At 38.7% G+C, this 25932-nt stretch overlaps 1 long non-coding RNA gene across 1 annotated transcript in view; it reads right to left on the bottom strand.

The window, feature by feature from the left end:
- Window positions 1-25932, bottom strand: part of LOC134479730 (uncharacterized) — a 291954-nt gene that overhangs the window by 126497 nt on the left and 139525 nt on the right. The gene's annotated exons all lie outside the window — the stretch shown is intronic.

The following is a 25932-nucleotide window of genomic DNA, read 5'->3' on the forward strand; positions in this document are numbered from 1 at the left end:
AATTGCAGCTTGGCAGGTTTATACAATAGTTAGAAAGTATTCTGGAGAGAGCACACAAAGAACTAGTTCTATCCCAAGAATGTTCTCTGACATGTTCTTGCTATAGATTTAGGAAACAAGATGCAGATACATATTGATTATTAGTACATGATCAAATAGTTCTCAAAAAAGTTCATTAGGAAATAGAAGGGTTCTTAACAGAAGAACTTAATTAAAAAAATCTAACTATGAAAATGATTCAACGTGTGTTAGGGACAATAAATCAAGAAGGTTAATTTCCCATTGATATTTTACCAAAGAAGAGTATAAAGCAGCCTTGGATTGGTTCTTGGGTGTGGATATTCTAGTAACTCTTGCCATTTAAGAAGACACAAAGAACAGACTTGTTGTTCAGTGCCTGTCATGTGGTCAAGATTTTCTTTGTATTTTAAGGTGATGGATTCTGACTAAATAGACCTTTTATTTTAAAAGTCTGTGTCAGATTGTGCTCATGACAAACATATTCATAGAAAAGGAAGGTGGGCCCTTTGAAGTACAGTCTTGTAGGGTCATGAATTACATGTGCAATTTTCCATATGTCTAATTCTTCTTTAAAAGTTCCCATTGGGTCTTGGGGTACATGTTATGACTTCCATAACCTTTTACTTTGGGGCTTATTAAACAAACATAGAGAAACATTTCTGGCCAAGAGTTGAGTTCAGGAACTTTGGATTTATAAACAAGGCTACTGGATCATCTAACTTTGCTCTCCCATACTCAAATATTTCTGTGATAAATTACTTTATCTCTATATTTATTTATTCAGTCTCTTGAACAAACCCATTAATATATGAGTCTGTTCAATCCACTCATTGCTTCGAAGTTCTCAAACTGTGTTTCTTAAATGTTCAGTATGAAAACAAACACAAGCTGTTAGAGGGTGACCAAACAGAAAGAAAAATATTTTGTATCCAAGTTGTTTGAAAATGGGAATTTTTTTTCTCTTGGTTAAAAAATACACACAGTAAGGGATAGAAAGGTGGCTCAGAATTTATTTGTAGAAGATGTAGGTTCAGTTCCCAGGAACCTCTTGGCTGATCACAACTGCCTGTACCCATTGTCCCAGGGTCTCCAATGCTCTCTTCTGATCTCTGCAAGATCCAGCATACATGTAGTATGCATACATACTTTCAGGCATAGCAACATAAAATTGAATATGTGTTCATGCATAATAGTGAAATGCTGTTTTAAGAAGATCAGAAAAAGATAATTATTTTTACTGTGATCATAGTTTTAGTGATTGAATGAACAAAGGGCGTAAGAGATGGCCTTGAATGCTAGAGAAAAGGCCTACTACTCAATCTTAAGTTTTGTCGGTATTTCTAAGTATTCCCATGTCAAACATCAAGATCTCAGCAAGGGATTTTGAAGTTAGTCACAAATCAGTCCCTAAGAGTAGGTTAGATCCTTGCCCATTTTATATTTATTTGTGTGCATGTGTGTATGTGTGTGTAACATGACCTATCATGTACAAATGTATATGAGAGAACTGTTTGCTGAACTTAACCTCACACTTCTACCAAGTCAGTCCCACATGTAAAACTCTGTTCAGAGGGCCGTACAGCAAATGTCTTTACCCATAGAACCTTCCTGACAGCTCACTAATATTTTAACTAGGCCAATAAAAACTATTGAACTGAACTCATTGAAAATGCAACCAAATCATGATTGGCATTGATTATGCAGGAATTTCCTAGAATCACTGCTATGAAATGTTTACAGCAAATGTTTAATTTGCTCATCTTCTCAGAGGGTGCATTGCTTAGGTGAGATGCTATCTTGCTGACTTTTATTTTCTGTGGTTGTAATGAAGAAAAGTGCTCTAAGGAAAGCGTTGTTTCCCTCTGAAGAGGAATAAAGAGTTTCTTGACACATTAGTTTCTATCACTGTTTGATTTTACTAGACACTTGGCTCAGAAGCAGGTTCTGAGTTATGTTGAAATATTACAATTGCTCAGGACTTTATAAGGCATATTTGCTTGCAGAGAATTTAATCCCTGCCCACCTTTGCAGTTCTTCCTAGTTTGTCTTTTGCTTTCAGGGCTTTGAAACATAGCTCTGATAGTCAGGGACTAAGCTGTGACTCACCTCCAAATCACTTGTCCAATCACATCAATGCCCAAAGTGACACAATAAGGCACAAGATACTAAGACAAAAAGATTATGTTATCCCACATGGCTGGGTCCTAATTTTATAGGACTGTGAGGTCAAATAAGAACTAATTAATTGGTCTTAAATTTCATACAAATAACATATTAGTCCATGGTAACACATACTTACACTTCATAAGGTACTCCCTCGGTATTGATGTCTTTCTTAGATCTCTTTGTCTGACCTACAAAGCTTAGCATGCAATCAGAGACTCTTGTATCAGGAGATTCTGAACCCTGTTCACTCCCAGAAGAATGAGACTGAAGGGAGCATGATTTGGAGGCTAAAACTGTATCTCCTCTAATAATTCATGGTAAGAACAAGTCTCTAGGTATTCTGCTGTAAAGAAGTTCTTACTAATTATCAAGGAAGAACCATGGTCTTGTTATCGCAAGAAAATATCTGTCCCTTACTTGCTCTGAAGTGAGTTAATATTACAAAGATTCCTACTTCCCCTCATAACATATGTCCTCTCAACAAAATGTCTTTGTTTAGTCAAGAGGTAGACTCACTACATGATAAAGGAAGGATGAATAAGGTATCCTATAATAATTATTAATATATATATATATATATATATATATATCATTTTAGTTTCAAGAAGTAATAATGCCCACTATAAATCGATTTTATAACACTGCTACATAGCAAACATGTTTGGAGTATAACATTTATATACAGAGAGCTTACTGGGCAAAGGGTGCTTGGCTATTAAACCACCATTTATCTTTGTCATTTTCAAATATGAAATGCCTTAGCAGGATTTAACAATACTCCTTTCTTAAACCTCGTTAAGCTAAGAATCCCTAATGAAGGTTCTGGCCATTTGGTTGAGCTAGACTTTCTTACTGGTTTACAGGCAGCCACCTTCACTCAAGGCAGAAAAAAATAGCTTTCTCCTGTCTCTTCATATAAAAGAGTATGCCCATCCAAGGGCTCCACATCCATGGCCAAATCATTTCTTCAATATGCCATCTTCAAATTCTATAATGATAAGTAAAGATTGCTCCTTTCATGTACACACTTGAGAGAAGAAAGAGTCATGAATCATTTTCAGAAACAGAGAGAAGAGCATGACTTGAGGAGGATTTTCTTTGAAGTGAAGGGGTAGCTTATTACTTCCACTGAGCTTCAGTGACGGTGACACATTGGCCTTGGCTCTCTAAGAGAGTATTTGAAGCTCTTATACATCAAGTGAAATGGCAAGGTTTAGAGTTGATCACAGAGTGAGTTTCTACTGGTTGTTCAAGAAAATGCTGAGGAGATGCCATGACCACGAGGACTAGTAGAATTAGGATCTGTCAACAGTCTAACTGTTTCAAAGACCTCTTCTCCAGAGACTTTCATAATCTAAGACTTTTACAAGTTACTAACTCCTCAAAGTTAATACATGTTGGCTAGAGCTCTTTTGCAGACATTCACTTCGAGTTTACAAGCTGACTCTGGGAAAGTGCTTAGTTGCCCAGAGATGGAAAGGAACTGTCTTTGGTTTTGAACAAGACAAAATAATTTGTATCAAAATGTTTTAAAAAACATATGATCTTCATTTAACTGAAGAAAATGAAAGCAAGATTAATTTTTTCTTGCAGTTAAGGATCCTGTAAATTCCACTTTTTGTTATTTTCAGATGCAGGAGTCAAATAAGCTTCAGGACAATAAAAAATTTGTTACTTATAAAATTAATATCTGATTGGACCTATCCCCATAAATATGTAAAAAACGGGCCTCAACAGGTACAGAAGGATAGAAATAATACCATGCGTGCTATCGGACCACCACGGCCTAAAACTGGTCTTCAATAACAATAAGGGAAGAAAGCCCACATATACGTGGAAATTGAACAATGCTCTACTCAACGATAACCTGGTCAAGGAAGAAATAAAGAAAGAAATTAAAGACTTTTTAGAATTTAATGAAAATAAAGGTACAACATACCCAAACTTATGGGACACAATGAAAGCTGTGCTAAGAGGAAAATTCATAGCACTGAGTGCCTGCAGAAAGAAACAGGAAAGAGCATATGTCAGCAGCTTGACAGCACACCTAAAAGCTCTAGAACAAAAAGAAGCAAATACACCCAGGAGGAGTAGAAGGCAGGAAATAATCAAACTCAGAGCTGAAATCAACCAAGTAGAAACAAAAAAGACCATAGAAAGAATCAACAGAACCAAAAGTTGGTTCTTTGAGAAAATCAACAAGATAGATAAACCCTTAGCCAGACTAACGAGAGGACACAGAAAGAGTGTCCAAATTAACAAAATCAGAAAGGAAAACGGAGACATAACTACAGATTCAGAGGAAATTCAAAAAACATCAGATCTTACTATAAAAGCCTACATTCAACAAAACTTGAAAATCTTCAGGAAATGGACAATTTCCTAGACAGATACCAGGTACCGAAGTTAAATCAGGAACAGATAAACCAGTTAAACAACCCCATAACTCCTAAGGAAATAGAAGCAGTCATTAAAGGTCTCCCAACCAAAAAGAGCCCAGGTCCAGATGGGTTTACTGCAGAATGCTATCAGACCTTCATAGAAGACCTCATACCAATATTATCCAAACTATTCCACAAAATTGAAACAGATGGAGCACTACCGAATTCCTTCTATGAAGCCACAATTACTCTTATACCTAAACCACACAAAGACACAACAAAGAAAGAGAACTTCAGACCAATTTCCCTTATGAATATCGACGCAAAAATACTCAATAAAATTCTGGCAAACCAAATCCAACAGCACATCAAAACAACCATCCACCATGATCAAGTAGGCTTCATCCCAGGCATGCAGGGATGGTTTAATATACGGAAAACCATCAACGTGATCCATTATATAAACAAACTGAAAGAACAAAACCACATGATCATTTCATTAGATGCTGAGAAAGCATTTGACAAAATTCAACACCCCTTCATGATAAAAGTCCTGGAAAGAATAGGAATTCAAGGCCCATACCTAAACATAGTAAAAGCCATATACAGCAAACCAGTTGCTAACATTAAACTAAATGGAGAGAAACTTGAGCAATCCCACTAAAATCAGGGACTAGACAAGGCTGCCCACTCTCTCCCTACTTATTCAATATAGTTCTTGAAGTTCTAGCCAGAGCAATCAGACAACAAAAGGAGGTCAAGGGGATACAGATCGGAAAAGAAGTCAAAATATCACTATTTGCAGATGATATGATAGTATATTTAAGTGATCCCAAAAGTTCCACCAGAGAACTCCTAAAGCTGATAAACAACTTCAGCAAAGTGGCTGGGTATAAAATTAACTCAAATAAATCAGTAGCCTTCCTCTACACAAAAGAGAAACAAGCCGAGAAAGAAATTAGGGAAACGACACCCTTCATAATAGACCCAAATAATATAAAGTACCTCGGTGTGACTTTAACCAAGCAAGTAAAAGATCTGCACAATAAGAACTTCAAGACACTGAAGAAAGAAATTGAAGAAGACCTCAGAAAATGGAAAGATCTCCCATGCTCATGGATTGGCAGGATTAATATAGTAAAAATGGCCATTTTACCAAAAGCGATCTACAGATTCAATGCAATTCCCATCAAAATACCAATCCAATTCTTCAAAGAGTTAGACAGAACAATTTGCAATTTCATCTGTAATAACAAAAAACCCAGGATAGCTAAAACTATCTTCAACAATAAAAGGACTTCAGGGGGAAATACTATCCCTGAACTCAAGCAGTATTACAGAGCAATAGTGATAAAAACTGCATGGTATTGGTACAGAGATAGACAGATAGACCAATGGAATAGAATTGAAGATCCAGAAATGAACCCACACACCTATGGTCACTTGATTTTTGACAAAGGAGCCAAAACCATCCAATGGAAAAAAGATAGCATTTTCAGCAAATGGTGCTGGTTCAACTGGAGGTCAATATGTAGAAGAATGCAGATCGATCCATGCTTATCACCCTGTACAAAGCTTAAGTCCAAGTGGATCAAGGACCTCCACATCAAACCAGACACACTCAAACTAATAGAAGAAAAACTAGGGAAGCATCTGGAACACATGGCACTGGAAAAAATTTCCTGAACAAAACACCAATGGCTTATGCTCTAAGATCAAGAATCGACAAATGGGATCTCATAAAACTGCAAAGCTTCTGTAAGGCAAAGGACACTGTGGTTAGGACAAAACGGCAACCAACAGATTGGGAAAAGATCTTTACCAATCCTACAACAGATAGAGGCCTTATATCCAAAGAACTCAAGAAGTTAGACTGTAGGGAAACAAATAACCCTATCAAAAAATGGGGTTCAGAGCTAAACAAAGAATTCACAGCTGAGGAATGCCGAATGGCTGAGAAACACCTAAAGAAATGTTCAACATCTTTAGTCATAAGGGAAATGCAAATCAAAACAACCCTGAGATTTCACCTCACACCAGTGAGAATGGCTAAGATCAAAAACTCAGGTGACAGCAGATGCTGGTGAAGATGCGGAGAAAGAGGAACACTCCTCCATTGTTGGTGGGATTGCAGACTGGTACAACCATTCTGGAAATCAGTCTGGAGGTTCCTCAGAAAATTGGACATTGAACTGCCTGAGGATCCAGCTATACCTCTCTTGGGCATATGCCCAAAAGATGCCCCAACATATAAAAAAGACACGTGCTCCACTATGTTCATCGCAGCCTTATTTATAATAGCCAGAAGCTGGAAAGAACCCAGATGCCCTTCAACAGAGGAATGGATACAGAAAATGTGGTACATCTACACAATGGAATATTACTCAGCTATCAAAAACAACGACTTTGTGAAATTCGTAGGCAAATGGTTGGAACTGGAAAATATCATCCTTAGTGAGCTAACCCAATCACAGAAAGACATACATGGTATCCACTCATTGATAAGTGGCTATTAGCCCAAAAGCTTGAATTACCCTAGATGCCTAGAACAAATGAAACTCAAGACGGATGATCAAAATGTGAATGTTTCACGCCTTCTTTAAAAGGGGAACAAGAATACCCTTGGCAGGGAAGAGAGAGGCAAAGATTAAAACAGAGACTGAAGGAACACCCATTCAGAGCCTGCCCCACATGTGGCCCATACATATACAGCCACCCAATTAGACAAGATGGATGAAGGAAAGAAGTGCAGACCGACAGGAGCCGGATATAGATCTCTCCTGAGAGACACAGCCAGAATACAGCAAATACAGAGGCGAATGCCAGCAGGAAACCACTGAACTGAGAATAGAACCCCCGTTGAAGGAATCAGAGAAAGAACGGGAAGAGCTTGAAGGGGCTCGAGACCCCATATGTACAACAATGCCAAGCAACCAGAGCTTCCAGGGACTAAGCCACTACCTAAAGACTATACATGGACTGACCCTGGACTCTGACCTCATAGGTAGCAATGAACATCCTAGTAAGAGCACCAGTGGAAGGGGAAGCCCTGGGTCCTGCTAAGACTGAACCCCCAGTGAACTAGACTTTTGGGGGGAGGGCGGCAATGGGGCGAGGGTTGGGAGGGGAGCACCCATAAGGAAGGAGAGGGGGGAGGAGGATGTTTGCCCGGAAACCGGGAAATGGAATAAAACTCGAAATGTATATAAGAAATACTCAAGTTAATAAAAAAAATATGTTAAACATGTATACATACTTATACATTTAAATGCAATGTATGTATATATTTATATGTACACATATATGTATGTATAATTATTTATGTGCATGTGTATATGTATATGCAATATTACATTATACATATATACATTATATATACAGCATATGCATATGGCTATACATATCTAAATAAATAAATATATATAAAATATATTACATATATATCTATATAGATAAATGATAGAAAGATAGATAGATAGGTAGATAGATAGATAGATAGATAGATAGATAGATAGATAGATGTACATGTATGTAAGACTATATATATTTGAGACGAAAAATAGGTTTACTTGGGATCAATGTCTTTCCTTGTAAAATTTCATCATTGTGTTCCTCAGATATAATACTGGTCTTTGAAGATAATCTTTCAGCCAGAGAAACAAGTTTAATTTTCTTATATTAAAATGTTCTGATTTTCTGAATGATCTAGTATAATATATGTGTGTGTGTATATTTTTGATATATGTATGTATATATGTGTGTGTGTGTATCTGTATGTGCGTGTGAGTGTATTAGAGACTAGAAGAAATATATAAAAAGAATGCCCAGTTGCATCCATTTCCTGCCTTTAAGATATTGGATTATACAAACAAAGGACTGAAAGAGCTAATGGGTCTTGAGACCCCATATGTACAACAATGCCAACCAACTAGACCTTCCAGGGACTAAGCCACTACCTAAAGACTATACATGGACTGACCCTGGGCTCCAAATTCATAGGTAACAATGAATAGCTTAGTAAGAGCACCAGTGGAAGGGGAAGCCCTTGGTCCTGCCAAGGCTGGATCCCCATTAAAGAGATTGTTGGGGGAAGAGCAGTAATGCGGGGAGGATGGAGAGGGGAACACCCATATAGAAAAGGAGGAGGACGGGCTGGGGGATGTTGGCCTGGATACCAGGAAAGGGAATAACATTTGAAATGTAAGTAAGAAATACCCAATTTAATAAAGATGGAAGAAAAAAATTAAGATAATTAAAAAGGTAAAAAAAAAAGAACAAAAGATATTGGATTATAGTATTCAGTTTCATGAGAACAAGCTTATGGATACCCTATTAATATTTAAATAAGCTAATGATAAAAATTTATAATCTAAGAAAATATTTAATTATACCAAAATGCATTTGATTCTTGTCAACAAAAAAAATTTCAACCAACAGATTGGTAAAAGATCTTTACCAATTCTACATTCCATAGAGGGCTAATATCTAATATATACAAAGAACTCAGGAAGTTAAACTCCAGAGAACCAAATAATCCTATTAAAAATAGGGTACAGAGGAGTCCCACACCCGCGGATCCCGGCCCGCAGCAGCTCTCTGCTCCCAGACCCGGTGAGAGAGAGACCCAACCGCCTGGTCAGGTGGGCACTCCTGAGGCTGCAGAGCGGAAGAGACCACCAACACTGCTCACCCCTGCCCACATCCCTGGCCCAAGAGGAAACTGTATAAGGCCTCTGGGCTCCCGTGGGGGAGGGCCCAGGAGCGGCAGGACCCTGCCGGAGACACCGCCGGACCCTGAAGGAAACAGACCGGATAGACAGTTCTCTGCACCCAAATCCCGTGGGAGGGAGAGCTGAACCTTCGGAGAGGCAGACAGGCCTGGGAAACCAGAGGAGACTGCTCCCTGCACACACATCTCGGACGCCAGAGGAAAAAGCCAAGGACCATCTGGAACCCTGGTGCACTGAAGCTCCCGGAAGGGGCGGCACAGGTCTTCCTGGTTGCTGCCGCTGCAGAGAGCCCCTGGGCAGCACCCCACGAGCGAACCTGAGCCTCGGGACCACAGGTAAGACCAAATTTTCTGCTGCAAGAAAGCTGCCTGGTGAGCCTGGGACACACGGAAGCAGAATTTCTCTAGAACCGGGCACGTTCTGTGTGTACCGGAAGTCCCACACCCGCGGATCCCGGCCCGCAGCAGCTCTCTGCTCCCAGACCCGGTGAGAGAGAGACCCAACCGCCTGGTCAGGTGGGCACTCCTGAGGCTGCAGAGCGGAAGAGACCACCAACACTGCTCACCCCTGCCCACATCCCTGGCCCAAGAGGAAACTGTATAAGGCCTCTGGGCTCCCGTGGGGGAGGGCCCAGGAGCGGCAGGACCCCTGCCAGAGACACCGCCGGACCCTGAAGGAAACAGACCGGATAAACAGTTCTCTGCACCCAAATCCCGTGGGAGGGAGAGCTAAACCTTCAGAGAGGCAGACAAGCCTGGGAAACCAGAAGAGACTGCTCCCTGCACACACATCTCGGACGCCAGAGGAAAAAGCCAAAGACCATCTGGAACCCTGGTGCACTGAAGCTCCCGGAAGGGGCGGCACAGGTCTTCCTGGTTGCTGCCGCTGCAGAGAGCCCCTGGACAGCACCCCACGAGCAAACCTGAGCCTCGGGACCACAGGTAAGACCAAATTTTCTGCTGCAAGAAAGCTGCCTGGTGAACTCAAGACACAGGCCCACAGGAACAGCTGAAGACCTGTAGAGAGGAAAAACTACACGCCCGAAAGCAGAACACTCTGTCCCCATAACTGACTGAAAGAGAGGAAAACAGGTCTACAGCACTCCTGACACACAGGCTTATAGGACAGTCTAGCCACTGTCAGAAATAGCAGAACAAAGTAACACTAGAGATAATCTGATGGCGAGAGGCAAGCGCAGGAACCCAAGCAACAGAAACCAAGACTACATGCCATCATCGGAGCCCAATTCTCCCACCAAAACAAACATGGAATATCCAAACACACCAGAAAAGCAAGATCTAGTTTCAAAATCATATTTGATCATGATGCTGGAGGACTTCAAGAAAGACGTGAAGAACTCCCTTAGAGAACAAGTAGAAGCCTACAGAGAGGAATCGCAAAAATGCCTGAAAGAATTCCAGGAAAACATAAATAAACAAGTAGAAGCCCACAGAGAGGAGACACAAAAATCCCTGAAAGAATTCCAGGAAAACACAATCAAACAGTTGAAGGAATTAAAAATGGAAATAGAAGCAATCAAGAAAGAACACATGGAAACAACCCTGGATATAGAAAACCAAAAGAAGAGACAAGGAGCTGTAGATACAAGCTTCACCAACAGAATACAAGAGATGGAAGAGAGAATCTCAGGAGCAGAAGATTCCATAGAAATCATTGACTCAACTGTCAAAGATAATGTAAAGCGGAAAAAGCTACTGGTCCAAAACATACAGGAAATCCAGGACTCAATGAGAAGATCAAACCTAAGGATAATAGGTATAGAAGAGAGTGAAGACTCCCAGCTCAAAGGACCAGTAAATATCTTCAACAAAATCATAGAAGAAAACTTCCCTAACCTAAAAAAAGAGATACCCATAGACATACAGGAAGCCTACAGAACTCCTAATAGATTGGACCAGAAAAGAAACACCTCCCGTCACATAATTGTCAAAACACCAAACGCACAAAATAAAGAAAGAATATTAAAAGCAGTAAGGGAAAAAGGTCAAGTAACATATAAAGGGAGACCTATCAGAATCACACCAGACTTCTCGCCAGAAACTATGAAGGCCAGAAGATCCTGGACTGATGTTATACAGACCCTAAGAGAACACAAATGCCAGCCCAGATTACTGTATCCAGCAAAACTCTCAATTAACATTGATGGAGAAACCAAGATATTCCATGACAAAACCAAATTTACACAATATCTTTCTACAAATCCAGCACTACAAAGGATAATAAATGGTAAAGCCCAACATAAGGAGGCAAGCTATACCCTAGAAGAAGCAAGAAACTAATCGTCTTGGCAACAAAACAAAGAGAATGAAAGCACACAAACATAACCTCACATCAAATATGAATATAACGGGAAGCAATAATCACTATTCCTTAATATCTCTCAATATCAATGGCCTCAACTCCCCAATAAAAAGACATAGATTAACAAACTGGATACGCAACGAGGACCCTGCATTCTGCTGCCTACAGGAAACACACCTCAGAGACAAAGACAGACACTACCTCAGAGTGAAAGGCTGGAAAACAACTTTCCAAGCAAATGGTCAGAAGAAGCAAGCTGGAGTAGCCATTCTAATATCAAATAAAATCAATTTCCAACTAAAAGTCATCAAAAAAGATAAGGAAGGACACTTCATATTCATCAAAGGAAAAATCAACCAAGATGAACTCTCAATCCTAAATATCTATGCCCCAAATACAAGGGCACCTACATATGTAAAAGAAACCTTACTAAAGCTCAAAACACACATTGCACCTCACACAATAATAGTGGGAGATTTCAACACCCCACTCTCATCAATGGAAAGATCATGGAAACAGAAATTAAACAGTGATGTAGACAGACTAAGAGAAGTCATGACCCAAATGGACTTAACGGATATTTATAGAACATCCTATCCTAAAGCAAAAGGATATACCTTCTTCTCAGCTCCTCATGGTACTTTCTCCAAAATTGACCATATAATTGGTCAAAAAACGGGCCTCAACAGGTACAGAAAGATAGAAATAATCCCATGCGTGCTATCGGACCACCACGGCCTAAAACTGGTCTTCAATAACAATAAGGGAAGAATGCCCACATATACGTGGAAATTGAACAATGCTCTACTCAATGATAACCTGGTCAAGGAAGAAATAAAGAAAGAAATTAAAAACTTTTTAGAATTTAATGAAAATGAAGATACAACATACTCAAACCTATGGGACACAATGAAAGCTGTGCTAAGAGGAAAACTCATAGCGCTGAGTGCCTGCAGAAAGAAACAGGAAAGAGCATATGTCAGCAGCTTGACAGCACACCTAAAAGCTCTAGAACAAAAAGAAGCAAATACACCCAGGAGGACTAGAAGGCAGGAAATAATCAAACTCAGAGCTGAAATCAACCAAGTAGAAACAAAAAGGACCATAGAAAGAATCAACAGAACCAAAAGTTGGTTCTTTGAGAAAATCAACAAGATAGATAAACCCTTAGCCAGACTAACGAGAGGACACAGAGAGTGTGTCCAAATTAACAAAATCAGAAATGAAAAGGGAGACATAACTACAGATTCGGAGGAAATTCAAAAAATCATCAGATCTTACTATAAAAACCTATATTCAACAAAATTTGAAAATCTTCAGGAAATGGACAATTTCCTAGACAGATACCAGGTATCGAAGTTAAATCAGGAACAGATAAACCAGTTAAACAACCCCATAACTCCTAAGGAAATAGAAGCATCATTAAAGGTCTCCCAACCAAAAAGAGCCCAGGTCCAGACGGGTTTAGTGCAGAATTCTATCAAACCTTCATAGAAGACCTCATACCAATATTATCCAAACTATTCCACAAAATTGAAACAGATGGAGCCCTACCGAATTCCTTCTATGAAGCCACAATTACTCTTATACCTAAACCACACAAAGACACAACAAAGAAAGAGAACTTCAGACCAATTTCCCTTATGAATATCGACGCAAAAATACTCAATAAAATTCTGGCAAACCGAATTCAAGAGCACATCAAAACAATCATCCACCATGATCAAGTAGGCTTCATCCCAGGCATGCAGGGATGGTTTAATATACGGAAAACCATCAACGTGATCCATTATATAAACAAACTGAAAGAACAGAACCACATGATCATTTCATTAGATGCTGAGAAAGCATTTGACAAAATTCAACACCCCTTCATGATAAAAGTCCTGGAAAGAATAGGAATTCAAGGCCCATACCTAAACATAGTAAAAGCCATATACAGCAAACCAGTTGCTAACATTAAACTAAATGGAGAGAAACTTGAAGCAATCCCACTAAAATCAGGGACTAGACAAGGCTGCCCACTCTCTCCCTACTTATTCAATATAGTTCTTGAAGTTCTAGCCAGAGCAATCAGACAACAAAAGGAGATCAAAGGGATACAGATCGAAAAGAAGAGGTCAAAATATCACTATTTGCAGATGACATGATAGTATATTTAAGTGATCCCAAAAGTTCCACCAGAGAACTACTAAAGCTGATAAACAACTTCAGCAAAGTGGCTGGGTATAAAATTAACTCAAATAAATCAGTTGCCTTCCTCTATACAAAAGAGAAACAAGCCGAGAAAGAAATTAGGGAAACGACACCCTTCATAATAGACCCAAATAATATAAAGTACCTCGGTGTGACTTTAACCAAGCAAGTAAAAGATCTGTACAATAAGAACTTCAAGACACTGAGGAAAGAAATTGAAGAAGACCTCAGAAGATGGAAAGATCTCCCATGCTCATGGATTGGCAGGATTAATATGGTAAAAATGGCCATTTTACCAAAAGCAATCTACAGATTCAATGCAATCCCCATCAAAATACCAATCCAATTCTTCAAAGAGTTAGACAGAACAATTTGCAAATTCATCTGGAATAACAAAAAACCCAGGATAGCTAAAGCTATCCTCAACAATAAAAGGACTTCAGGGGGAATCACTATCCCTGAACTCAAGCAGTATTACAGAGCAATAGTGATAAAAACTGCATGGTATTGGTACAGAGACAGACATATAGACCAATGGAATAGAATTGAAGACCCAGAAATGAACCCACACACCTATGGTCACTTGATTTTTGACAAAGGAGCCAAAACCATCCAATGGAAAAAAGATAGTATTTTCAGCAAATGGTGCTGGTTCAACTGGAGGGCAACATGTAGAAGAATGCAGATCGATCCATCCTTATCACCCTGTACAAAGCTTAAGTCCAAGTGGATCAAGGACCTCCACATCAAACCAGACACACTCAAACTAATAGAAGAAAAACTAGGGAAGCATCTGGAACACATGGGCACTGGAAAAAATTTCCTGAACAAAACACCAATGGCTTATGCTCTAAGATCAAGAATCGACAAATGGGATCTCATAAAACTGCAAAGCTTCTGTAAGGCAAAGGACACTGTGGTTAGGACAAAACGGCAACCAACAGATTGGGAAAAGATCTTTACCAATCCTACAACAGATAGAGGCCTTATTTCCAAAATATACAAAGAACTCAAGAAGTTAGACCGCAGGGAAACAAATAACCCTATTAAAAAATGGGGTTCAGAGCTAAACAAAGAATTCACAGCTGAGGAATGCCGAATGGCTGAGAAACACCTAAAGAAATGTTCAACATCTTTAGTCATAAGGGAAATGCAAATCAAAACAACCCTGAGATTTCACCTCACACCAGTGCGATTGGCTAAGATCAAAAACTCAGGTGACAGCAGATGCTGGCGAGGATGTGGAGAAAGAGGAACACTCCTCCATTGTTGGTGGGATTGCAGACTGGTAAAACCATTCTGGAAATCAGTCTGGAGGTTCCTCAGAAAATTGGACATTGAACTGCCTGATGATCCAGCTATACCTCTCTTGGGCATATACCCAAAAGATGCCTCAACATATAAAAGAGACACGTGCTCCACTATGTTCATCGCAGCCTTATTTATAATAGCCAGAAGCTGGAAAGAACCCAGATGCCCTTCAACAGAGGAATGGATACAGAAAATGTGGTACATCTACACAATGGAATATTACTCAGCTATCAAAAACAACGAGTTTATGAAATTCGTAGGCAAATGGTTGGAACTGGAAAATATCATCCTGAGTGAGCTAACCCAATCACAGAAAGACATACATGGTATGCACTCATTGATAAGTGGCTATTAGCCCAAATGCTTGAATTACCCTAGATCCCTAGAACAAACGAAACTCAAGACGGATGATCAAAATGTGAATGCTTCACTCCTTCTTTAAATGAGGAAAAAGAATACCCTTGGCAGGGAAGGGAGAGGCAAAGATTAAAACAGAGACTGAAGGAACACCCATTCAGAGCCTGCCCCACATGTGGCCCATACATATACAGCCACCCAATTAGACAAGATGGATGAAGCAAAGAAGTGCAGACCGACAGGAGCCGGATGTAGATCGCTCCTGAGAGACACAGCCAGAATACAGCAAATATAGAGGCGAATGCCAGCAGCAAACCACTGAACTGAGAATAGGTCCCCTATTGAAGGAATCAGAGAAAGAACTGGAAGAGCTTGAAGGGGCTCAAGACCCCAAAAGTACAACAATGCCAAGCAACCAGAGCTTCCAGGGACTAAGCCACTACCTAAAGACTATACATGGACTGACCCTGGACTCTGACCCCATAGGTAGCAATGAATATCCTAGTAAGAGCACCAGTGGAAGGGGAAGCCCTGGGTCCTGCTAAGACTGAACCCACAGTGAACTAGTCTATGGGGGGAGGGCGGCAATGGGGGGAGGGTTGGGAGGGGAACACCCATAAGGAAGGGGAGGGAGGAGGGGGATGTTTGCCCGGAAACCGGGAAAGGGAATAACACTCGAAATGTATATAAGAAATACTCAAGTTAATAAAAAAAAAAAAAATAGGGTACAGAGCTAAACAAAGAATTCTCAACTGAGGAATATCAAATGGCTGAGAAGCGCCTAAAGAAATGTCCAACATCAGGGAAATGCAAATCAGAATAACCCTGAGACTTCACACCAGTCAGAATGTCTAAGATCAAAAACTCAGGTGAGAGCAGATGCTGGCAAGGATATGGATAAAGAGGAACACTCGTCCATTGTTGATGGGATTGCCAGCTGGTACAACTCTGGAAATCAGTCTGGTGGTTCCTCAGAAAATTGGACATAGTGCTAACGGAGGACCCAGCTATACCATTCCTGAGCATATGCCCTAAAGATGTTCCAACATATAACAAGGATACATGCTCCAATATGCTCATAGAAGCCTTATTTATAATAGCCAGAAGCTGAAAAGAACCCTGATATGGATAAAGAAAATCTAGTACATTTATACAATGGAGTACTACTCAGCTATTTAAAAATAATGACTTCATGAAATTCTTAGGCAATGGATGGAACTAAAAAATATCATCCTGAGTGAGGTAACCCAGTCACAAAAGAACACACATGGTATGCACTCACTGAGAAGTAGATGTTGGCTTAAAATCTCGGAATACCAAGATATAATTCACAGACCATATGAAGCTCAAGAAGAAGGAAGACTAGAGTTTGGATGCATCAGTCCTCCTTAGAATGGGGAACAAAATACTCATGGGAGGAAATACAGGGACAAAAAATAGAGCAGACAAGGAAGGAAAGGCCATCCAGAAACTGCTGAACCTAGGGATCTATCCCATATGCAGCTGCCGAACCCAGTCACTATTGATGCCAAGAAGTGCTTACTGTCAGGAGCCTTGTATGGATGTCTCCTGAGAGACTCTGCCAGAGCCCCACTGATATAGATTGAGATGCCTAAAGACCAGACTCTGCACTGGGGCTGCTGTGGAGGAGTTAGAGAAAAGAGTGAAGGAGCTGAAGGGGTTTGCAAACCCATAGGAAGGACAACAATATCAACCAGCCAGACTCCCCAGAACTCCCAGGAACTAAACCACCAACCAAAGAGTACACCTAGGGGAACCCATGGCTGTAGCTGCATATGTAGCAGAGGATGGCCTTGTCTGGCATCAATAGGGGGAGAAATCCTTGGTCCTGTGAAGGCTCATTTCCTTAGTGTAGGCGAATGCCTGGATGTTGAGGTGGGAGTGGGTGGGTGGGAGGGGAGCATCCTCATAGAAGTAGGGGGATAGGGGTACGAGAGAGGGGAGAACTGGGAAAGAGGATAACATTTCTAATATAAATGCATAATTCTCCAATCAAAAAAGAAAAGATCTTAGCATCTAATTCCACAGTCATTGTCATTACTGTGAAAAATGCTATGAACACAAAAATGTAAAAGTTAGCACAGAGTCGATAAAAATAACTGGTGTATAAATAATTCTCTTGCATTTAATGATGTAAAGACATTTTGATCCCACTAAAACATCAATAATAATATCATTTGCCTCTGTAGAAGTAGATGTGTTCCATGATGTACTAATACTGACTTCTGGTTAGCCTTTATGTTAACCTAATTGCTTGCTTGCTTACAGTAGTGTTCAAAGCAGGTCATGTTTCCATTGGTTGCTTTTCTTCATGTAAGTCTATAATGGGTATATTCTTCAACTTTACTAAGAAGTTTTAGAAAGCTGACGTACAGTTCTTCAGTGATATTTCATTAGTCCAAGTTTAATTGGAACACCCGACTCTGAATGTAGATGAAGATGGTGAATGAGGTGGACATATCCTGGAACAGAAAATGTGGTAATTTGTACCATTGTGTCTACTATGGAAATATTTACCACTCTTACAGTGTTATTCTATTTTACTAAAAATGGAAGGAAGGCACATTAGCAAACCTTATCCTTTATAAAATATGGGCATAAAATTCCACATTGTAGAAATTCAGAGATCTTGTTTGAAAAGTATGTCAAAAATATTTTCAAGGACAATGATTTAAATGGGAGGATATATATGTATATATCACTCAGCACTGCCTACTTGGATATGCTTCTCGTGCTGCCTCTCAGCATTGGCGAACCAATCAGGGAGTTCATCTCTGAGGGAGACTTCTAATTATCCTTCTTTCAACAGTAAGTGCTATTTTCCTTTAGCTCTTTCTAAAAAATTGGGATTTCTTCAGTCTTTACAAATGATGTCAGCTAATGTTGAAAGTGCTCGGGTCTTGTCTCATATAACAGGCACCTGTGTTGTGACAGTTCATGGATCTAGCTTTGTGTCAGGACTAGAAGGCACAAAGTCACAGCAGAACTCTTGGTCTCTGGTTCTTGCTATACTTGCCCCCTCCCCCATTTTCTGCAATGCTTCCTGAGCTTTAGGTGCAAGAGATGTGTCATGTTACAGATGTATCTGTTGAGGCTGTCCCCCACATTGTCAGTTCTCCTCTGCCTTCTGACTCATTGTGGTTCTCTGTAATGGTCTCCTTTTGCTGAAAAAGAAGCTTCTTTGATGAGAAGTAAGACCTACACTTATCTGTGAACATACTAATTAATATGCATTTAAAAATCTGAAATTCTTTTAATGATCCTAAGTGATGAAATACTGACTGAGTGCTAGGTCAGTAATAATTGTTGATATACAAGACAAGGAACCAATTCCTAGATGTGTCTTTATTTCTTTTTTCTTTTTTGTCATAGAGATTTGTTTATTTTATTTATATGAGTACACTGTAGCTGTAGCTGTCTTCAGACACACCAGCAGAGGGCATCAGATCCCATAACAAATGGTTGTGAGCGACCACATGGTTGCTGGTGAACTCAGGACCTCTAGATGAGCAGCCAGTGGGTAATGTGTGATAATTCTATGCAGTTTTATTTCATTTTTCAATGAGGACACCAAGTTACAGCAAGAAGTCATCGTTTAGTTCAGATGGTCAGAAATTCAAGGAAAGGATTTGAACTAGATCCATATTAATTCTTAATACTTTTATCTGTCGTCTTCTTAAAACAGAATACTCCTCAATACAATGAAGGCTTTGGACATGAAATACAAAGAAACGCTGCTTACTCCTTGTAAACTGAATTCTTAAAAGTTTTCATAATTCTGATTAATTATTAGATTATAATGATGTCTATCAGAGAATTAAAACAGGATGTCATTTATTCACATTTAAAAGTATACAATGCACTAACTTATCAGGAAGTCTACATTCACTGGACCAGTCTTCTTAATTAGCTGAAGACAATGAAAGTGGGATATGATTCCTTTTAACTATTAGGTACATTGTCTAAAAGCTTAGTCTTTGGAACACTTGAAAATATTTCACCTTTCTTTAGCATTTCATTGCTTGATGAAGTTGTACAGTGAGGAATAATCAGCACCATGCATCATTACTGCCTTAGCGCAAGATACAGAAGGAACACTATTGCAAACTTTCCAACACAAAGTCAAAGTACACTTTGTGCTGCTACAACTCCCTGGATGAGGCCATATTAGTTCAACATGGGCACCAGCCGCAAGGCTTGAGAACAAGCATTTAGTCACACCACTAGACTTTCAGTTCTGGAATTACCTCTCACTAGCTGTCGGACCTTGGCAGAGTGAATGTCACCCGCACCAATTCCTCCCATTTCAAATACTGGAACATTTGATAGCTTGCCACAATGTTATTTGTAGGCTTGAAAGACGTAATGCAGGAAGTGGTTATCGCTTGTATGAAGAGTCCATTGTAATCTTGACCTGTTGGTTGGGATTTAAGCTACTTTCCTGTGGGAGCTGTAATAAGGTTGCTATAAACACTTTTGTAGATGTTTTCCTATCAAAAGGATTTGTTGTAGGATAAGTATGTAGGAGAATTTCTATAGTTAGGAAAGAGTTACAGGAATCAGTTAAAGCAGACACAATGCGTTTCCCAAATGCATTGCAGAATTTTGCATCTCACAAGGCTCAGGATGTCTATAGTCCATGCTTCCCTTGTTTGACTTTTCTGTTTAATATCTCTGATACTTTCAGAGAATCCTTTTCTAAGTATTTCTTTTGGAGTAACTCCATTTTTTTCTTTTTTTCTTTACATGAAGAATATAATCTAAGTTATTTTATTCTATCTAGTCCACACATGGGAATCTATACATTTCCTTTGAAGTGCTGCTGTGGCTGCATATCAGAAATTTTTAATGCATTTATTCTTCTCTCATACAATACACTACAACTGCAGCTTCCTCTCCATTTTATCCTCCCACTCACTCCTCTTGCTCCTACAGAAACCCCATTTACCCCCACCATTTACCTCCAGAAAAGAGAACACATCTCAGAGATATCAATGGAATATGGCTCACTTAGATACAATAGGAGCAGACACAAACCCTCATATGAAGATTTGATGAGGCAATCCAGTGAAAGACAAAAGGTCTGAGGGGACAGAGACACCAGACACTCACTGTCAGGGGTCCTCTCTAACAACAAGCCAGCAGTCATAACAAATATGCATATGATCTAGCACAAACTTATGCAGGTTTTGCAACTACTTTAGTTTCTGTGAAGCCCGCAGGAATCCTGCTTACTTAATTCTGCAGGCTCGTACTCTGAACTACTCTGACTCCCATAATCCTTCTCACTCTTTTGTGGGATTCCCTGAGTTATACTATATTTAGAAACAGTTTCTAATTTCTCTTTTGTAATACTATTTTAAAACTTTTTGAAGCAATTTTAATTTATAGAATAATTGAGAACATAACTAAAAGAATTTTCATACAATCAATTCCAAGATTCCACCATCATTAACTAATATCCACATTCATATATTTAATAGAATTAATGACAATTTTGATTTATTATTTTAGTACATTCCATAGTTTACCTAGGTTTCAGAGTTTTAAACTTATTCCTTTGTGTTTCAATATAGCACAGAATATTGTATTACAACTCAAAAGTGTATCAATATCTGTAGGCACCATGTGGTTTATTGTAACTTCTCAGCATTTCCTTCTTTTTAATGACTTTAACAGCTTTGAGGAGTTATAAGCAGGCACCATTCAGAATTTTGTTCAGTTGGCATTTTAGTCATACTTATATAGTTAGGAGATTTTTCTACTGATGCATTCTTAATGTGTGTTATTTATTAACTGAATACTTTGTGTCATTTCTTTAAAATATCGATTTATAATTTAATTTCCCATATAAAAGTAGATTTAAACTATGGCCTGAGTAGTAGCAATTTGAAGAACTAGATTTGAAGTATTAGTGTTGTGGCTAAATGTTGTTACCAGGAGTCTATGGAAAGAATGTTGATTGTGAGGTGACCAAATCTATTCTTGCATAATTGACCAATGCATACTAAGTCTGTTCCCCTTTTCTCTGTGTATGCTGATCTTTGTGTTTCTGGCAGGCTGAAAAGCATATAATTAAATCTCTAGATCTCCAAGTTCCAAACACTGTGTTAATTCTACCTGTAATTTTCTTATAGGGATCCATAAAGCAAGATAACTAATTCATCATTCATTTCTTTCCAGAAAGATTCAGCTCACAGGTTTGTCTTGCTTTACTTCTTTCACTTTGAAATCAGGTGTTCAGTTGTTAGTTTCTTTTTGTTTGGCCTTGTCCAGAATATGTTACATTTAGATACTTAGATTTCTGTCTTAATTAGTGGATGATGGAAATGAGGCATGGTATACATGTACTATGAAATATTTATTACTTAGTTGTAAAGAAAAATGAATTTATGAAATTTGCACGGTAAATGGATGTATCTAGAAACAATTGCATTCAGTGAGGTAACAGGAACAATTGCATGTTCTCTGTCATCTGTACCTCCTAGCTCCACAGATATGATTATTGGCATGGAGGATGGCAGAAATCAGAAACATATAAGGGAACAAAGATGGTAAGATCAAGCTGGACTCGAGAAAGTAATAATAGGACACAGATCATTTTCAATTTAAAAGGCTACAGTCTAATTTCTTCTTCCCAGTTTTTTTAACTTTAGGAATGTCTTATATAGAACCAAACCAATGGATGGACAATGTAGGCGTCATGTTTATATGTTGCCATTGTCTCAGACTCTCTGAATGCAATGCCTTCAGTATCCAGACCCACTGGGGATTTTAGCAGTTATATCACTGCAGAGAAATGTCCTATATTGCGATGTGTCATCATCTATACAAGGTGACTCTGACCTTTATAATTATTTTTTAGAAAAATTTCAAATTTCTTGAGTTCTGGAATTCTCAGCTTAAGAATCATCTCTGCAGGAGCTGAAGGGCTTTGCAACCCATAGGAAGAACAACAATAGTAACCAACCAGATACACCAGATTTCCTAGGGACTAAATCACCAACCAAAGAGTACACAAGGAAGCACCCATGGCTCTAGCTGCATATGTAGCAGAGGATGACCTTGTCAGACATCAATGGGAGGAGAGGCCCTTGGTTCTGGGAAGGCTTGATGTCCCAATGCCAGGGCTGGGAGGCAGGAGTGGTTGGGTGAGAGGGGAAGCAGCCTCATAGAAGCAGAGGGAGGGAGGATGGGATAAGGGGTTTCCAGAGAGGAAACCAGGAAAGGGGATAACATTTGAAATATAAATAAATAAAATATCTAATAAAAATTATATATAAGAATCTCTGCAGAAAGGTCTGTCAGCAGCTTATAAGCATAAATTTATATTTTTGAAACTTTTTTATATCTTAACAATCATCTCAGACTAGTTTCTTTTGTCAAACATTTGCATGTCAGTGTACGTTGGTGGGCATTCACATGTGTTGTGGGCCATGTTTGTGGCCATGTGTGGCAGCATGTGGATGCCAAGGTTGCTGTCAAGAGTCTGCCTTAGGTGTACTCTACTTTATTCTTTGAGACAGGATATTTCAATTGAGCCCAAATCCAACTTGATATGTGGTTACTCTCTCTACTTTCCACAAGACAGAGCTAATAAACAAGTCACCATGCCCACATGGCTCCTACCTGAGTTCTGAGAATCTAAGCTCTTGCCATCATGTATATACAACAAATGGTTTATACAATGTGTCATCTCACCACACCCTGTAATAATTTTTTATTCATTAATGTACTTGCTTTTCGATATCATATTCATCAAATGGACTTCACAATTCATGAGGACACGGTGAATTTCTAAACTCTTATACTTATAATGCCTACTTTTAATGTCATGATATAATACTGTTATCAATTCTTGAGCATTTATGATGCTCTGGAGATTCACCTATATACTTACACAGAACAACCAGTGAGAAGTAAGACTTTGTTCCTATTTTGTAAGTAAGGAAAATAACAGAGGAATCAAAATCTTAAGTAACAAGCCTAAGTCATTTATTTTGACTGAGGACCAAAGAATGGGATGCACATTACTTAAGTCAGTTCTCTCAATTTTCTGTGACTATTCCATATTGACACACAGACACACGGATCTGGAATAAGATCTTAACTAATGCTTTAAGTTGATAAGGTTTAAGGCTGATAACTGGAATTTGTTCTAAATCAGTTACATAAAGTTATATAATAAAATTAATTTAGATATTCAAAAATACAATAATTATATTTTCAGCTAATGATTAAGTGTTGAGTGTGTTCATCAAAGTCAATATATCTTTTTTATTTTGATATATAATATATATAGATATATATACAGATATACATATATACATCTAATGTATACATATATATACACAAGTATACATATATACAGACATTTAATTTCTATATATATATGTATATATGTATATATGTATGTGTGTGTGTGTGTGTATGTGTATGTATTTGTCTGATGACAGCTAAGTGCTTGTGAGAAACTCCAAGGAAACAAGACAAGACCCTTGTAACCTCGGTTTCTTAAAAAAAAAAAAAAACCACAGAACTATATTTGGAATGTGTTTTCCTGCTCATCCTAGGAGCAGCAGATAGGACTGAATTTACTGCAGCTGTTGTTATTCATATGCCCCTGTAGAGAAATACTTTTGCCACGTGTGGCTTGTCCTTGTGATTGGACACTTTACTCACACAATGATTCTAAACCATCATAGTATAAATTGTCTGATGTTCTGAATAAAGTTGACTATTGCATGAGACTTTGGTCTGGCTCAGTTTTTATCACTTCCATCCCAGGTCCATGCTGCCTCCTAGAACAACTAGTCAGTAACCAGGCCTCTGCCTCTAACATGTGGGATCCCCAAGGTTGAATCAGTCTTAGCAGGCTTGCTACCAAGCGCCTTTATCTACTGGGTCCTCTTAGCAGACCTTAATTGAATATCTTAATTGATAGCTCTCCCTATCATGTATTTAAGAGATCAAAACAGAGGACAGTTGTAAAGTTTCTCTGTCAGGTAAGAAATTGCACCCTCCATCAGAGGATTCAATAATAGTGTTGCAGGTTCCTGGCTAAGGGGGAAATAGTTAGATCAGCTCCTTAGACCCATCAAATATTCCATCCATACAGTGAGCCTTATACCCCACTGAGATATGGGGGCTATTTAACACCTCGCTAGTTGTGCCAATGAGATGATGAATAGGGAAGGTTTGGAAAGCATCATTTTCTGGGACTTGCCATCATTTTGCTCTTAGGCATATTGCAGCTACTATTATGTGGGTAAATCTGAGTAAGGGGAGACGTGGGATTTGTTGTATACAACGATTGAAACAACCACTAGACACGAGAGTGTCTATTCTGACCATGGGCCTTATTGAGCTGATGAGTGAAACCACAGTAGAGCTTTGTCACATCACAGAATTGCCATGAATAACATTTTAACACATGAACATTTTGTGGTAATTGGTGGAGTACTAATTAATGGGCATAATTTTTTGAGTACTAATTTTTTGCATAGCTACATTATTTAACACAGGTACATATTCTGTGCTATGGCTAAGGTAGAGAAGAAGCTGGCAAGCAAAAAGATAGAACAAGCAATTTGGATCAAGGTGCCTATTTATACATAACCAAAACATAACATATTTAAAGGAAGGTAAATATCAAATGCATCATGACTATACTCACTCTTACCTTATTTTCAGATACATATGATGAAATATGTTTCATTGTTTGTGTTTACCAAAACAAAAGATTCTTATAGAGGTCATTTTCCTCTATCATCCAAACACACAACCACATTTGTTTCATAAAACATCTTGAAAGACCAGTGATTAATTTTCATGCTAAAATTGTTTGGCAATGTTTGCTTTATTTAAACCATGGATATTAAGGAGTACCTCTGCACATCATTTGCTCCAGTCTTGTACTCATAAGACAGCTCTTAGAGTTGCAAATATTTGTTGTTACTTATTACTATAGATACAATCTATTTACTAAAGGGCAAACATCTCTAGGAAGAGTGTGGTGAGCTCATATATTTAAACATATGGTTGACTGTCATCAATCAAAAATAAATTAGATCTTTTTATCATAAAGCAAACAGAAGTCTATTTAAAATATACAATGCTTAATGAGTTATAGACCTCATATTTGTCATTGCACTGAAGAACACTTGCAGACAGTGAATGCCAGAATTCCTTCCTTTCAGGAAAGCTAGCCTAGTCTTTTTTTCTCTGGCCAAATAGCATATGCAAAGCACATGTGAGGAACACAGCTTTGGAGTCAGAAGAATTCTTGGTTTTTAGTGCTATAATTAACTATCCAAATTTTGTATGATAATTAGATATTTAAAGTATGTACAAAGAAATTTTCTTATCGCCAAGTAGTAGTTATTGCAAATACCAGCTGTAATTTGTGAGGCATCATTTAGCATACA

Source organism: Rattus norvegicus, chromosome 7 (genome assembly GCF_036323735.1).
Source record: "Rattus norvegicus strain BN/NHsdMcwi chromosome 7, GRCr8, whole genome shotgun sequence".
NCBI classification, from domain to species: Eukaryota; Metazoa; Chordata; class Mammalia; order Rodentia; family Muridae; genus Rattus; species Rattus norvegicus.